General features: G+C 39.5%; 1 protein-coding gene across 1 annotated transcript in view; it reads left to right on the top strand.

The window, feature by feature from the left end:
* Nucleotides 1–13,517, top strand: part of LOC106093105 (serine-rich adhesin for platelets) — a 742,527-nt gene that overhangs the window by 471,987 nt on the left and 257,023 nt on the right. The window lies entirely within an intron of this gene.

Here is a 13,517-nt window from a genome sequence, read left to right as displayed (position 1 = left end):
TACATGGAGAAAGTTCGCTTATTTGAGCGTAAATGCTTAAGAGCTTGTACATCAATGTATAAGAACCCGAGAAGCGACTTCAGAAAATTTTATTCCAACCAAATGCTTTATAAGGCTGCAGATATAATTAGAATAGACAACTTTGTCATAGGCTCAATCAGGAAACATATTGATAGATGCAGTCAATGTACAGAGTACAATCTTATTATGGCTCCATTTTACACTGATGAAAACTATATAAAGCGTTCGATCGTAAAAGGAAATGTCCCTCCGGAGTCTTTTGTATTCCTTGACAGATATAAATATATCCAAAACACAGATGGCATTCCCATATTTTACCATCTCTACAGAAGGGCAACCGATAAGATAATTGATTATGACAGAAATGATCTGCAGAATGTTCGATTTGATATGGCTATATCTGAGAAAGATAAGAATATTGCTAAACTTGTAAGCATTCATAAATTTTGGTGGCTCGAACCACAATAGCCGTCTTTCTTTCTTTTAACACATGACAACCAGTTTTTAAGCGCCAAATAATATGTGTAATGTTTTTTTTTAATATTTTCATTACAAACAATTTCTATATAATTCGTCAACGGATGAAGAAAATTTATTAAAGACTAATAATAGCTGAAATCCCTTATATTAAACTATACTAGAGTTACCCATACTTGGGTCGTTGTATAAATATATATACATATATATAAAATTCTATTGTTTATTGTAGATCTAATGTAATATTTTGAAATAAATAAATAAACGAACTTAAAAAAAAAAAAAAAAAAAAACGATACGTTCTTGTGTGCGTTGATCCCCGAAGGCAATTAGTCTGTATCGGCCCCGATACCAGTCTGCATCGTCACAAACTGGAGGAGACCCAGGAAATTCCTCAAGGACATCGGAGTATACTGATGACAGTTCATTGACTATCCAACTCCAATTATTCCTAGATATGAAGCCCTGTTCTTCTCCCTTGTCGACAACTGCCATCACCAAACTGTCCCTAGCAACATTAGCAAAGGTTCTTGGACCCATCTTACTATTGTTCGCCCTAGTTCTTTTAGGTATGGGATGCCCTCGAAGTAACTGCAGCCTTTTGGCTGTCTGCGGTGTAGTTTCCGAATCTAGACGTGTAATCTTTGGGTAGCCTGTGCAGCGAATCCCCGAGCCCAATTTAGAGTGAGAGTCTTAGGATCTTTCGCACCAAGCCACTCAATGAACCTGAGAGCGGTGCGTCTTCTATTATTTCAACCTCTTAAAGAGTGTGTTGGTTTTCCGGGGAAGGCCGATGACCTAGGCAAATTGTAGGCATGCGAAGATAAAATATGTTCGGCCTTGTCCTTAAGACTCGAACCATGTGTCTTCGTCAAAAGCACCTGCTGACCAGTCGTATGTCGGCTAGTCAGAGCCTGGAGCAGCCGCTCCACCACTCGAGGTTTTAGAAGCAGTCAACATGCTACATTCTGATACCACCACCGCAGCTGTTGGGTCTATGGAGTCCATTCTAAACCTACTCCCGGGCTCTAGATCTGCCGCTCCATGCAAACAGATGCAGATCACCAACCGCCTAATAGATAGCACCGCAGCTATCCTTGATAACTTAAATTTTTCTTCCAAAAAAATGACTTACTACGAGTTACCGAAAAATTCTTGCGGAGCGAAATAACAAAGCGATGTCCTCAAATAGTTTGGGATGGCTGACCGAGGCGAATGGTACGAGGACCGTCCTATCATATGGCATGGGCTGATTGAAGCCACAGCAAATGTGTGCCATGATGGTATGCAAAGGAGTTCTTATGCTATGCAGTCTTTGAAATCCATGCTGATGCTCGGTGAATGGAAAATGTCCAACGAGGCTCGGGAGGAGTAGTCCCTCAAGTATCTTCGCTATACTAGTGAGAGAAGGGATATCGATCTGTACGACTCCCCCTAACGTTGGTCCTTTCCAGGCTTTAGTAGTGGGATCATCCTGGCCATCTTCCAGACATCGGGTACTAAAAGAGTGTTGAAAGACAGTCTGAGGACCGTTGTAAGGTACTCGACCCAGGTATTGGGTTGCCCAAAAAGTAATTGCGGATTTTTTAAAAGAAAGTAAATGCATTTTTAATAAAACTTAGAATGAATTTTAATCAATTATACTTTTTTTCTAAAGCAAGCTAAAAGTAACAGCTGATAACTGACAGAAGCTGTGAAAAAATTTGTTAACGCCGACTATATGAAAAATCCGCAATTACTTTTTGGGCAACCCAATAAATCCAGATTCTTCAACAGCAGTGTAGAGATTCCGTCTGGGTCCAAGGCCTTGGATGACTTGGCGCCTCGTATAACATTTATACCTCCATCCACGGTTAATTGTGATGACTCTCCATCGGCTCGGAGACGAATAAATTGGCAGTTGAACAAGTTGGTCCATCTCTTTGGGTTATGAAGCCGGGTTGTCGGTCTATGGTGAGCATTATGGGGAGGTGGTCTGATCACAAAAATTTGACGGCTTGCCACGTCACTTAGGAGATCAGGGGATGCAATGGAAATGTCTGGCGAGCTAGTGGGATCATTCTCATTCACCATGCAGAATGTCGAGCTTTCAATCGGTTCTTCCAAAGCTTTGCCCCGCTGGTCGTTATCTAGGGAAGAATGCCACTAAACGTAATGTCGGCGCTAGCGAGATTGGTACAGCACAGCTGCTAGAATGGTGTATCACTAGGACCATTCCTCAACCTTCACTCCGTACACTCAACGAAATTTGTTATTCAAAACAGCAAACATGTTTGCCAAAACAACACAGTTGTTTGCTGAAAAAGGGAAAACAGACATTACTGCTGTTTCAGCAAACATAGTGCTGTTGTTTAAGTAAAAATTTCGTACTGGTGTTTCAGCTAGCAAAACCTGCTGTTTTGAGTACAAAAACCTTTAGAATATTAAAATAATGTGCCAAAATGAAAATTGTTATTTTTTTTTAATGCTTTTATTTATGTTTGCTTTTTTTCGAAGTGTCGTGTGTCTTGATTACTTTGGGCATTTTTTCACAAGCCAATGACCACTATAAATTATGATGAAAGCGAAGATTTTTATTTGTGGAATATTAAATCTGCTATAGTTCATTTTGCTTATATTGTTATAATATAAGATAAAAAAACACTATGGAATGTAAACAGCCACTGAGACACACATCTGCATTTGCCTACTGGTCAACATCTTATTCAAAAACTTCAATAAATCTGGCTATGCCAACCTTTTTTTTTTGGTCTACCTATGTATGTTTGCAATGCATGACAAGTATTGTCCCTTCTCACTTTCCACTTCTGCGAGGAAACCCATTTGTTTTGTTTTTCTGATATTTTGCCTCTGTCCATATGTCGTGTGAAGTAAAGTAGAACAACAGCAGTGCAAAGACATTTTAAACAGGGAAATGCCGCATAAGTGCTTCATACCTGCTTAAAACTAATGACGTATGTGCGCTGTGCGACCCTTTTTTACTTTGTCATAAAACGATTGTGCGCGGTCTGTGCTCGAAAGCGTGTGCAATAAACAACAACAACAAACGGTTAACCTTTTGTTCCTCATTTTCTTTCCAAAAATCTTTTTTTTAATTTTATTTCTTTTAACAAACCCATCATAAATCAAGCAGTAGTCATCTTAGCAAACAACATACTTTTTACCAGTAAGCCTGCTGTTCTAAAATGCAGAACTACTTCTGTAATAGCAGAACCACCGCTGTAATAGCAGCAAAATTAATTACTAACAATTAGCAGACGGTGTTTTCTATTTTCAGAAGATTTATTTCTAAGAGTGTTTGCGATCCTTATGTAGCACATTGTATCCGTGACAGCTGTGCAATCTGCTGGTGTTGGTCAGTTTTGTATCCTAGATCGCTTCCGACTCATAAAATCGACTATCTCGTCAATCTTGCCTCCACTTCCCGGCACTGACCCCGCAATATTGGCGCTGAGGCGTTGCAGCTGCGTTTATTGCCGAAGTCGAGAGGGTCACATAGTTCGACGATGAAGACGCCGAAGGCGTCGACGACGCTTGTGACTGCTGACCATGTTCGCACAACACCATAACATTTTCAGCGTGAATATTCTCCCATATTGACGTCAGGCCAGAGCAAGATCGAAAATGCACCCACTCCATGCACCGGTTACACCTCACCGACTGATGATGAAGGCGGTTCTGGTAAACTGAACAGAACCAGAGTCCAGGGTTCTTTTTAATTCCAGCACCGACCAGAAGCGTGCGAAGAAGGCACTCCGGGATGTGCTTCTGTCATGACGAAAACGGGGGAACACCTACACCTTGCCGATGAAGGACTTCGTCGGGTCAATTCGATACGTACAACCGGCTGCCATAGGATTCTCGACTGTAGATCATAAGTTATGGCCCCGCGAAGGTTGGATAAGTGGTCAGCTTTCACACCGGACGTTGGGACATGAGACATATTTATGGCTAATGTTGAAAATTGTAGCTTTTTTCAGTTCGTAGCCAGACTCTCATCCTCTCGTTATTAGTTTTTTTTTTATTTTAAAACCTTACCAAATATTATCAAAGTGAAAGAGTTGGCAACCATATTTCATATTGTAGTTTTCGTGGCCAACTAGGTATGCCTGTGTGCTTGGGCTTTGTTTCTCGTGGATGGCGAATATGATTTCATAACTTTTGTTTATTTAAGTTGTTGTAATAATAGTCTCCTCTCTCTATCTTCTTGGCACTCCTCTTGGTTTCCTCTAGTTCCTCTCTCTCTCTCTCTCTCTAGTTAATCTATTTCCGGTAGACCAATTTTAGCGCCTTTGCCAATGGTGATGGCGACTGCATGTGCTCCGTACATACGTGTTTGTGTGTGCGTATATATTGGGTTGCCCAAAAAGTAATTGCGGATTTTTTAAAAGAAAGTAAATGCATTTTTAATAAAACTTAGAATGAACTTTAATCAAATATACTTTTTTTCTAAAGCAAGCTAAAAGTAACAGCTGATAACTGACAGAAGAAAGAATGCAATGCGCACATAGTGTTTTAATATCACTTCTAACAACTGTGCTAAGTATGGTTTACATCGGTCTATAACTTAATATAGCTGCCATATAAACCGATCTTGGGTCTCGATTTCTTGAGCCTCTAGAGGGCGCAATTCTCGTTAAATTTGACTGAAATTTTGCATGAGGTGTTTTGGTATCACTTCCACCAACTGTGGGAAGTATGGTCCTAATCAGTCAATATTTTGATATGGCTGCCATACAATCCGATCTTGGGTTTTGACTTCTTGAGCCTCTAGAGGGCGCAATTCTCATCCGATTTGACTGAAATTTTGCATATGGTGTTTCAATATCACTTCCAACAACTGTGCGAAGTATGGTCCTAATCGGTCCATAACCTGATATAGCTGCCACAAAAACCGATCTTGGGTCTTGACGTCTTGAACCTCTAGGGAGCGCAATTCTCATCCGATTTGGCATAAATTTAGTACAACGGCTCCTCCCATGGCCTTCAACATATGTAATATGGTCAGAATCGAAAAAATTTGTCAACGCCGACTATATGAAAAATCCGCAATTACTTTTTGGGCAACCCAATATATGGTCGAATTACTTAATTAAGTTATAGTGCCCTTTTAAGGTTTACCTTCACGTTTGTTCTCTTTCTTTATGCTACTGCTGCTGTGTTTGTTGGTCGTCGTTGGATATATTTGATTTGTTTTGAATTTCCGTTTTTTGTTTATATACATGTGGGAGTGAGTGTGTTTGGCGAAATTGTATAGGTGTTTGTTTACACTCGTATGTAATTAAAATATATTTTCTTTTTCCGTTTACTTCCCTTTGGGTATTATTTATTTGAGGGCGATAGGATATAAAGGCAAATAAGGCGAAATTATATATATAGAAAACGCTACGAACGACATGAACAATAACCGAAAATTGGTAGACATGTAAGGAATATTAAATTTGTATAAAGGTGCGTAATTGCGAATAAATACAAAATGCGAAATTAAGGTCAATCTACTACACATGCTTGCAAAATATATGTAACATGCTTTGAGAGGTTTATTGTTAACTTTTGATATCTTGGCGCTTGGGAACGGGGAATTCAGTTATAGATTTTCGCAACGAAAAGCATGGTAAACGCCCTAGGCAAGCAAAATAAAGGTTTGGTTGTGGAGAAACGAGAGGTCTTCCTCAAGGAGGAGAAGGAGGGAGGAACTCTCCTTGCGGTGAGCATTGTCCAAGTCACTGTGAGAACCTTGGCTAAGACTAAGGTCATGGCGTTCTACATTACCAAGGTCGTCTTTTTGAAGATTGGGATGACTAGGATAGACAAAGATTTTAATATTAAACATCAGTCCACTGCCACAGTGACAGGAACAGGGAGACCAAGAAGCCAATTTCCTCAGGATTTCGAAGACTAGGATAGGCAAAGATTCTAATACTGATATATCAAGCAATGCAGTGAAAGGAAACTCAATGCAGCCTAACGAACAGGGAGCCGACGATGTGACCATCACCCACTCCCAAGAGGGCCATTTACTGGAGGGCCAATGCTTGAGGTCATCCAAATAAACCTGCACCGAACTGAACCATATCAACTACCAATTATTCCATGCTAACAATGGAACTTGGCAGTAGGGTAAGTTGGACTGTTTAAATTCACATTAATTATGCATGGAGAGTTAATTACTTCTTAATTACTTCTTTATTACTTCTTAATTACTTCTTTAATGGGGTCAAATCATGTTGTTATAAAACTGTCATTGATATGGAAATTATGTAGCCCTTTTTTGTTAGGGGATCCTCATTGTACATTGATATCTATGCTATGTCACCCTTTCTTGTTGTGGGATCCTCATTATGTTGTTATAAAACTGTCATTGATATGGAAATTATGTAGCCCTTTTTTGTTAGGGGATCCCCATTGTACATTGATCTCTATGCTATGTCACCCTTTCTTGTTGTGGGATCCTCATTATGTTGTTATAAAACTGTCATTGATATGGAAATAATGTAGCCCTTTTTTGTTAGGGGATCCTCATTATGTTGTTATAAAACTGTCATTGATATGGAAATTATGTAGCCCTTTTTTGTTAGGGGATCCTCATTGTACATTGATCTCTATGTATGCTAGGGAGGGTTCGGCCTAGCCCTTTTTGTTATGGGATCCTCATCATGTTGTTATAAAACTGTCATTGATATGGAAACTATGTAGCTCTTTTTTGTAAGGGGAATGGGGGATTCGAACTTGTGCAAGCTGCTTTTTCGATTAGGAATTTGGGATCCTACATTTTTAGTTCTGGGTGTTATTTTTAATTAGGGATGGTGTTGATTTAACTGATAAGTGGGATTGGAACTATTTGGTTCGTCAATTATTGAGTTATAAAAATTCATTGAATGTGACACTCACTGTATGCTATGAATGCTGTGGGTCTTGCTCATTTGGGATTGGGATATTAGAGATTGATGGCGGTAACTGATAAGTGGGATTGATTCTTTTTGGGTCGTAAATCATGGTGTTATAAAAATGTCATTGATATGGAAGCTATGTAACCCTTTGTTTATTGTGGGATTCATCGTCATTATATATTGGTTTTCATTGCGCTTCTATAAAAGTGTGAGAAGAAAGCCACATCTTGAATAGTATTGAAAGTGCAAACTTAGCGTCATGGCTGATAATTTAGAATTGATAAGTAAATTTAATAACAAAAATCTAAAACCAATTTTAAATGTGAAGGATATGGTACTGCATCATGAATACGTTATTGATGGTTGTTATCGGACCACAACCAAATACGGAGATGCGGTAGTGCTGAGCTTGGAGGGACATACGGACTTTGTGTGAAATCGGACTATAAATGCGCCTTTTATGGCAGCTATATCCAAATCTGGACCGATTTGGGCCAAGTTGCATAAACATGTCGAAGAGCCTAACACTAAGCACTGTCCCAAATTTCGGCGAAATCGGACAATAAATGCCTCTTTTATGGGCCCTAAACCTTAAATCGAGAGATCGGTCTATATGGCAGCTATATGCAAATCTGGACCGATCTGGGCAAAATTGAAGAAGGACGTCGAAGAGCCTAATCAAACTCACTGTCTCAAATTTCAGCGACATCGGACAATAAATGCATCTTTTATGGCCCCAAAACCTAAAACCTACATATCGGTCTATATGGCAGCTATATCCAAACCTGGACCGATCTCTGCGATATTGCAGAAGTATGTCAAGGGGCTCAACTTAACTCACTGTTCCAAATTTCGGGGACATCGGGCAATAAATGAGCATTTTATGGGCCCAAAACTATAAATCAAGAAATCGGTCTATATGGCAGCTATATCCAAATTTGAACCGATCTGGACCAAATTGAAGAAATATGTCAAAGGGCCTAACACATCTCACTGTCCCAAATTTCAGCAAAATCGGATAATGAATGTGGCTTTTATGGGCCTTACACCATAAATCGGAGGATCGATCTATATGGCAGCTATATCCAAATCTGGACCGATCTGAGCCAAATTAACGAAGGATGTCGATGGGCCTTACACAATTCACTGCCCCGAATTTCATCAAAAGCGGATAATAAATGTGGCTTTTGTGGTCCTAAGACCCTAAACCGGAGGATCGGTCTATATGGCAGCTATATCCAAATCTGAACCGATCTGGACCAAATTGAAGAAACATGTCAAAGGGTCTAAGACAACTCACTGTCCCAAATTTCAGCGAAAACGGACCATAAATGTGGCTTTTATGGGCCTTAGACCCTAAATCGGAGGATCGGTCTATATGGCAGCTATATCCAAATCTGGACTGATCTGAGCCAAATTGACGGAGGATGTCGAAAGGCCTAACACAACTCATTGTCCCAAATTTCAGCAAAATCGGATAATAAATGTGGCTTTTATGGGTCTATGACCCTAAATCGGAGGATCGGTCTATATGGCAGCTATATCCAAATCTGAACCGATCTGAGCCGTATTGACGGAGGACGTCGTAATGCCTCAGACAACTCACTGTCCCAAATTTCAGCAAAATCGGATAATAAATGTAGCTTTTATGGGTCTATGACCCTAAATCGGAGGATCGGTCTATATGGCAGCTATATCCAAATCTGAACCGATCTGAGCCAAATTGACGAACGATGTCGAAGGGCCTAAGACAACTCACTATGCCAAATTTCAGCAAAATCGGATAATAAATGTGGCTTTTATGAGCCTTAGACCCTAAATCGGAGGATCGGTCTATATGGCAGCTATATCCAAATCTGGACTGATCTGAGCCAAATTGACGGAGGATGTCGAAAGGCCTAACACAACTCATTGTCCCAAATTTCAGCAAAATCGGATAATAAATGTGGCTTTTATGGGCCTAAGACCCTAAATCGGCGGATCGGTCTATATGGGGGCTATATCAAGATATAGTCCGATATAGCCCATCTTCGAACTTAACCTGCTTATGGACAAAAAAAGAATCTGTGCAAAATTTCAGCTCAATATCTCAATTTTTAAAGACTATAGCGTGATTTCAACAGACAGACGGACAGACGGACGGACATGTCTAGATCGTCTTAGATTTTTACGCTGATCAAGAATATATATACTTTATAGGGTCGGAAATGGATATTTCGATGTGTTGGAAACGGAATGACAAAATGAATATACCCCCATCCGTCGGTGGTGGGTATAAAAATCATTCACTCTAGGCTGTACGAATTTGCCACAGAAAACTCCTTAATCTCTCCTGCGCAGTGTGGGTTCAGAAAGGAACTTAGTGCAGTCCACCAAGTTCACAGAATTAAGAAAATAATCGAAAATAACAAACAAATGAGACGTTCTACGGGCCTTGTTTTACTGGACATAGAGAAGGCTTTTGACACAATTTGGCATAATGGTCTAATCCACAAGTTGCTAAAAAATTATGTGCCTAAATACTTATGCAAAATTATTTTGGACTTCTTGGAATCAAGATCTTTTATTGTAACCGTAAACCAATCCCGATCTTCCCCAAAATTGTTGAATACAGGCTTACCCCAAGGATCAGTGCTATCTCCCTTGCTCTATTCCATCTACACTGCTGACTTTAAAGCGCCTTCTTTCGTGAAAACAGCATACTACGCAGATGATACGGCGTTAATAACTACAAGCAAGTTAACTACTGCACTTCTTAAAAAAAATGGAAACCGGGTTGCTGGCTTGTAATAAATACTTTTCAAAATGGAAAATTAAGATTAACCCGAATAAAACCCAGTCCATCCGTCCGTCCGTCCGTCCGTCCGTCCGTCTGTCTGTCGAAAGCACGCTAACTTCCGAAGGAGTAAAGCTAGCCGCTTGAAATTTTGCACAAATACTTCTTATTAGTGTAGGTCGGTTGGTATTGTAAATGGGCCATATCGGTCCATGTTTTGATATAGCTGCCATATAAACCGATCTTGGGTCTTGACTTCTTGAGCCTCTAGAGTGCGCAATTCTTATCCGATTGGAATGTTTTGTTATGATATCCAACAACTGTGCTAAGTATGGTTCAAATCGGTCCATAATCTGATATAGCTGCCATATAAACCGATCTTGGGTCTTGACTTCTTAAGCCCCTAGAGTGCGCAATTCTTATCCGATTGGAATGAAATTTTGCACGACGTGTTTTGTTATGATATCCAACAACTGTGCCAAGTATGGGTCTTGATTTCTTGAGCCTCTAGAGAGCGCAATTCTTATCCGATTAAAATGAAATTCTGCACGACGTGTTTTATTATGATATCCAACAACTGTGCCAAGTATGGTTCAAATCGGTCCATAATCTGATATAGCTGCCATATAAACCGATCTTGGGTCTTGACTTCTTAAGCCCCTAGAGTGCGCAATTCTTATCCGATTGGAATGAAATTTTGCACGACGTGTTTTGTTATGATATCCAACAACTGTGCCAAGTATGGGTCTTGATTTCTTGAGCCTCTAGAGTGCGCAATTCTTATCCGATTTGAATGAATTTTGGCACGTAGTATTTTGTTATGACATCCAACAACTGTGCCAAGTGTGGTTCAAATCGGTTAATAACCTGATATAGCTGTCATATAAACAGATTTGGGGATTTTTCTTCTTGAGCTTCTAGAGGGCCCAATTCCTATCCGATTTGGCTGAAATTTTGCATGACGTATTTTATTCTTACTTTCAACAACTGTGTCAAATAAGGTTCAAATCGGTTCATAACCTGATATAGTTGCCATATAAACCGATCTGGGGTCTTGACTTCTTGACCCCTAGAGGTCGCAATTATTATCCGTTATGCCTGAAATTTTGTACGACGGATCCTCTCATGACCATCAACAAACGTGTTTATTATGGTCTGAATCGGTCTATTGCCCGAAACAGCTCCCATATAAATCGTTCTCTCTATTTTACTTCTTGAGCCCCCAATGGGCGCAATTCTTATTCGAATTGGCTGAATTTTTACACAGGTCTCCAACATATAATTTAATGGTGGTCCGAACCGGACCATATCTTGATATAGCAGAGCAAATCTTTTCTTATATCCTTTTTTGCCTAAGAAGAGATGCCGGGAAAAGAACTCGACAAATGCGATCCATGGTGGAGGGTAAATAAGATTCGGCTCGGCCGAACTTAGCACGCTTTTACTTGTTTTTCCTTTAAACTCATTATCTTAACTGTGCTATTGTAATTTAATATCTTTGATCCTAAGTCTTATATGCAGTAATATCCAAAAGATATGATCTCATAACTCTGCTTTGTAAATATGAACATAATAATGAACCAATAAAGATGAACTTGAAAATTGATTGAGCTAAAATTTATTATCATCGGTTGTATAAAACATCTATACATCCTTCCCAAATATGGTGCTGATGGGATCATATTTGGATATCGATGCCACAAACATCGATCTCCCTTTTTAGGATCTTTCACCCATAAATGGCATATTTGTTACCCGATTGCACTGGATTTTGTAAGAGTTAGCTACGTTAAAATTTTTATACCACCACCATAGGATGGGGGGATATTAATTTCATCATTCTGTTCATAACTCCTCGAAATATTCGTTTAAGACCACATAAAGTATATATATTCTTGATCGTCGTGACATCTTAAGTCCATCTAGCCATGTCCGTCTGTCCGTCCGTCCGTCTGTCTATCGAAAGCAAGCTAACTTTCGAAGGAGTAAAGCTAGCCACTTGAAATTTTGACGAATACTTCCTGGTAGAGTAGATCAGTTGGGATTTTGAATGGGCCAAATCGATCCATGTTTTGATATAGCTGCCATATAAACCTATCTTGACTTCTTGAGCCATTAGAGAGCACAATTCTTATCCGATTTGGCCGAAGTTTCGAATGACGTGTTCTTTTATGACTTCCTATAAATTTGTTCAAATCAGTCTATAACCTGATATAGCTGCCATATAAACTGATCTGGGATCTTGACTTCTTGAGCCTCTAGAGGACGTAATTATTATCCTATTTGGCTAAAATTTTGTACAACGGCTTCTCCCATGACCTTCACCATAAGTGTCATATATGGTCCGAATCGATCTATAGCCTGATACAGCCCCTATTTAGGAAGGTCTCCCTATTTTAATACTTGAGCTCCTAAAGGGCTCAATTCTTGTTCGAATTGGCGGAAACTTCTACTATGGTCTCCAATATTCAATTCATTTATGGTCGGAATCGGACCATAAGTTGATATAGCTCCAGTAGCACAGCAGTTCTTTACTTTATCATTTGTTTGTCGAGAAGCCTAACATATGTCAGTGTGCCAAATATCAGCGAAATCGGATTATAAATTTGCCTTTTATGGGCCAAGATTTTAAATCGAGAGATCGCTCTATATGGCAGCTATATCCAAATCTGAAATGATCTGGGCTAAACTGAAGAAGTAGGTCGAAGGGCTTAACACAACTTAACACAACCAAATTTCGGCGAAATGTAAAATAAATGCGTATTTTTTGGGCCCAAAACCCTAAATCGAGAGATCGGTTATATGGCAGATATATCCAAATCTGGGCCGATCTGCTATATCAGCTTTATCCGAATCTGGACCGATCGGGGCCAAAAAGAAGAAGGATGTCGAGTGGCCCAGCAAAACTCAATGTCCCAAATTTTAGCAAAATCGAATAATAAATGTGCATCAACTGAAGCACACATTTTCATTGGCCTACTTGTCAGCATCTCAGTCATTAAACTTCCTTAAATATCGCTTTTCCCATATTTATTGTTTTATTGGACTATGCTGCAATGCTACTGACACATACATGTCTCCGTTTGCGTACTGGTAAATATCTCATTTACAAAACTTCCTTAAATTTAAATCTCCATGTGCCAACGTTTTTATACTCACCACCATAGGATAGGGGGTATATTCATTTAGCCATTCCGTTTGTAACACATCCACCCTACAACCGATTTCGCTGAAATTTGGCCTAGTGAGTTTTATTATCCGAACCAAAAAAGGTTCAGATTCGAACATATTTGGCTATAGCTGCGCATTTATTACCCAATTTTGCTGAAACTCAGAATAGTGAGTTTTATTGG

The sequence above is a fragment of the Stomoxys calcitrans genome, chromosome 1 (genome assembly GCF_963082655.1).
Source record: "Stomoxys calcitrans chromosome 1, idStoCalc2.1, whole genome shotgun sequence".
NCBI classification, from domain to species: Eukaryota; Metazoa; Arthropoda; class Insecta; order Diptera; family Muscidae; genus Stomoxys; species Stomoxys calcitrans.
The sequence above is the reverse complement of the archived record's forward strand: the minus strand, read 5'-3'. Positions and strand labels throughout refer to the sequence as shown.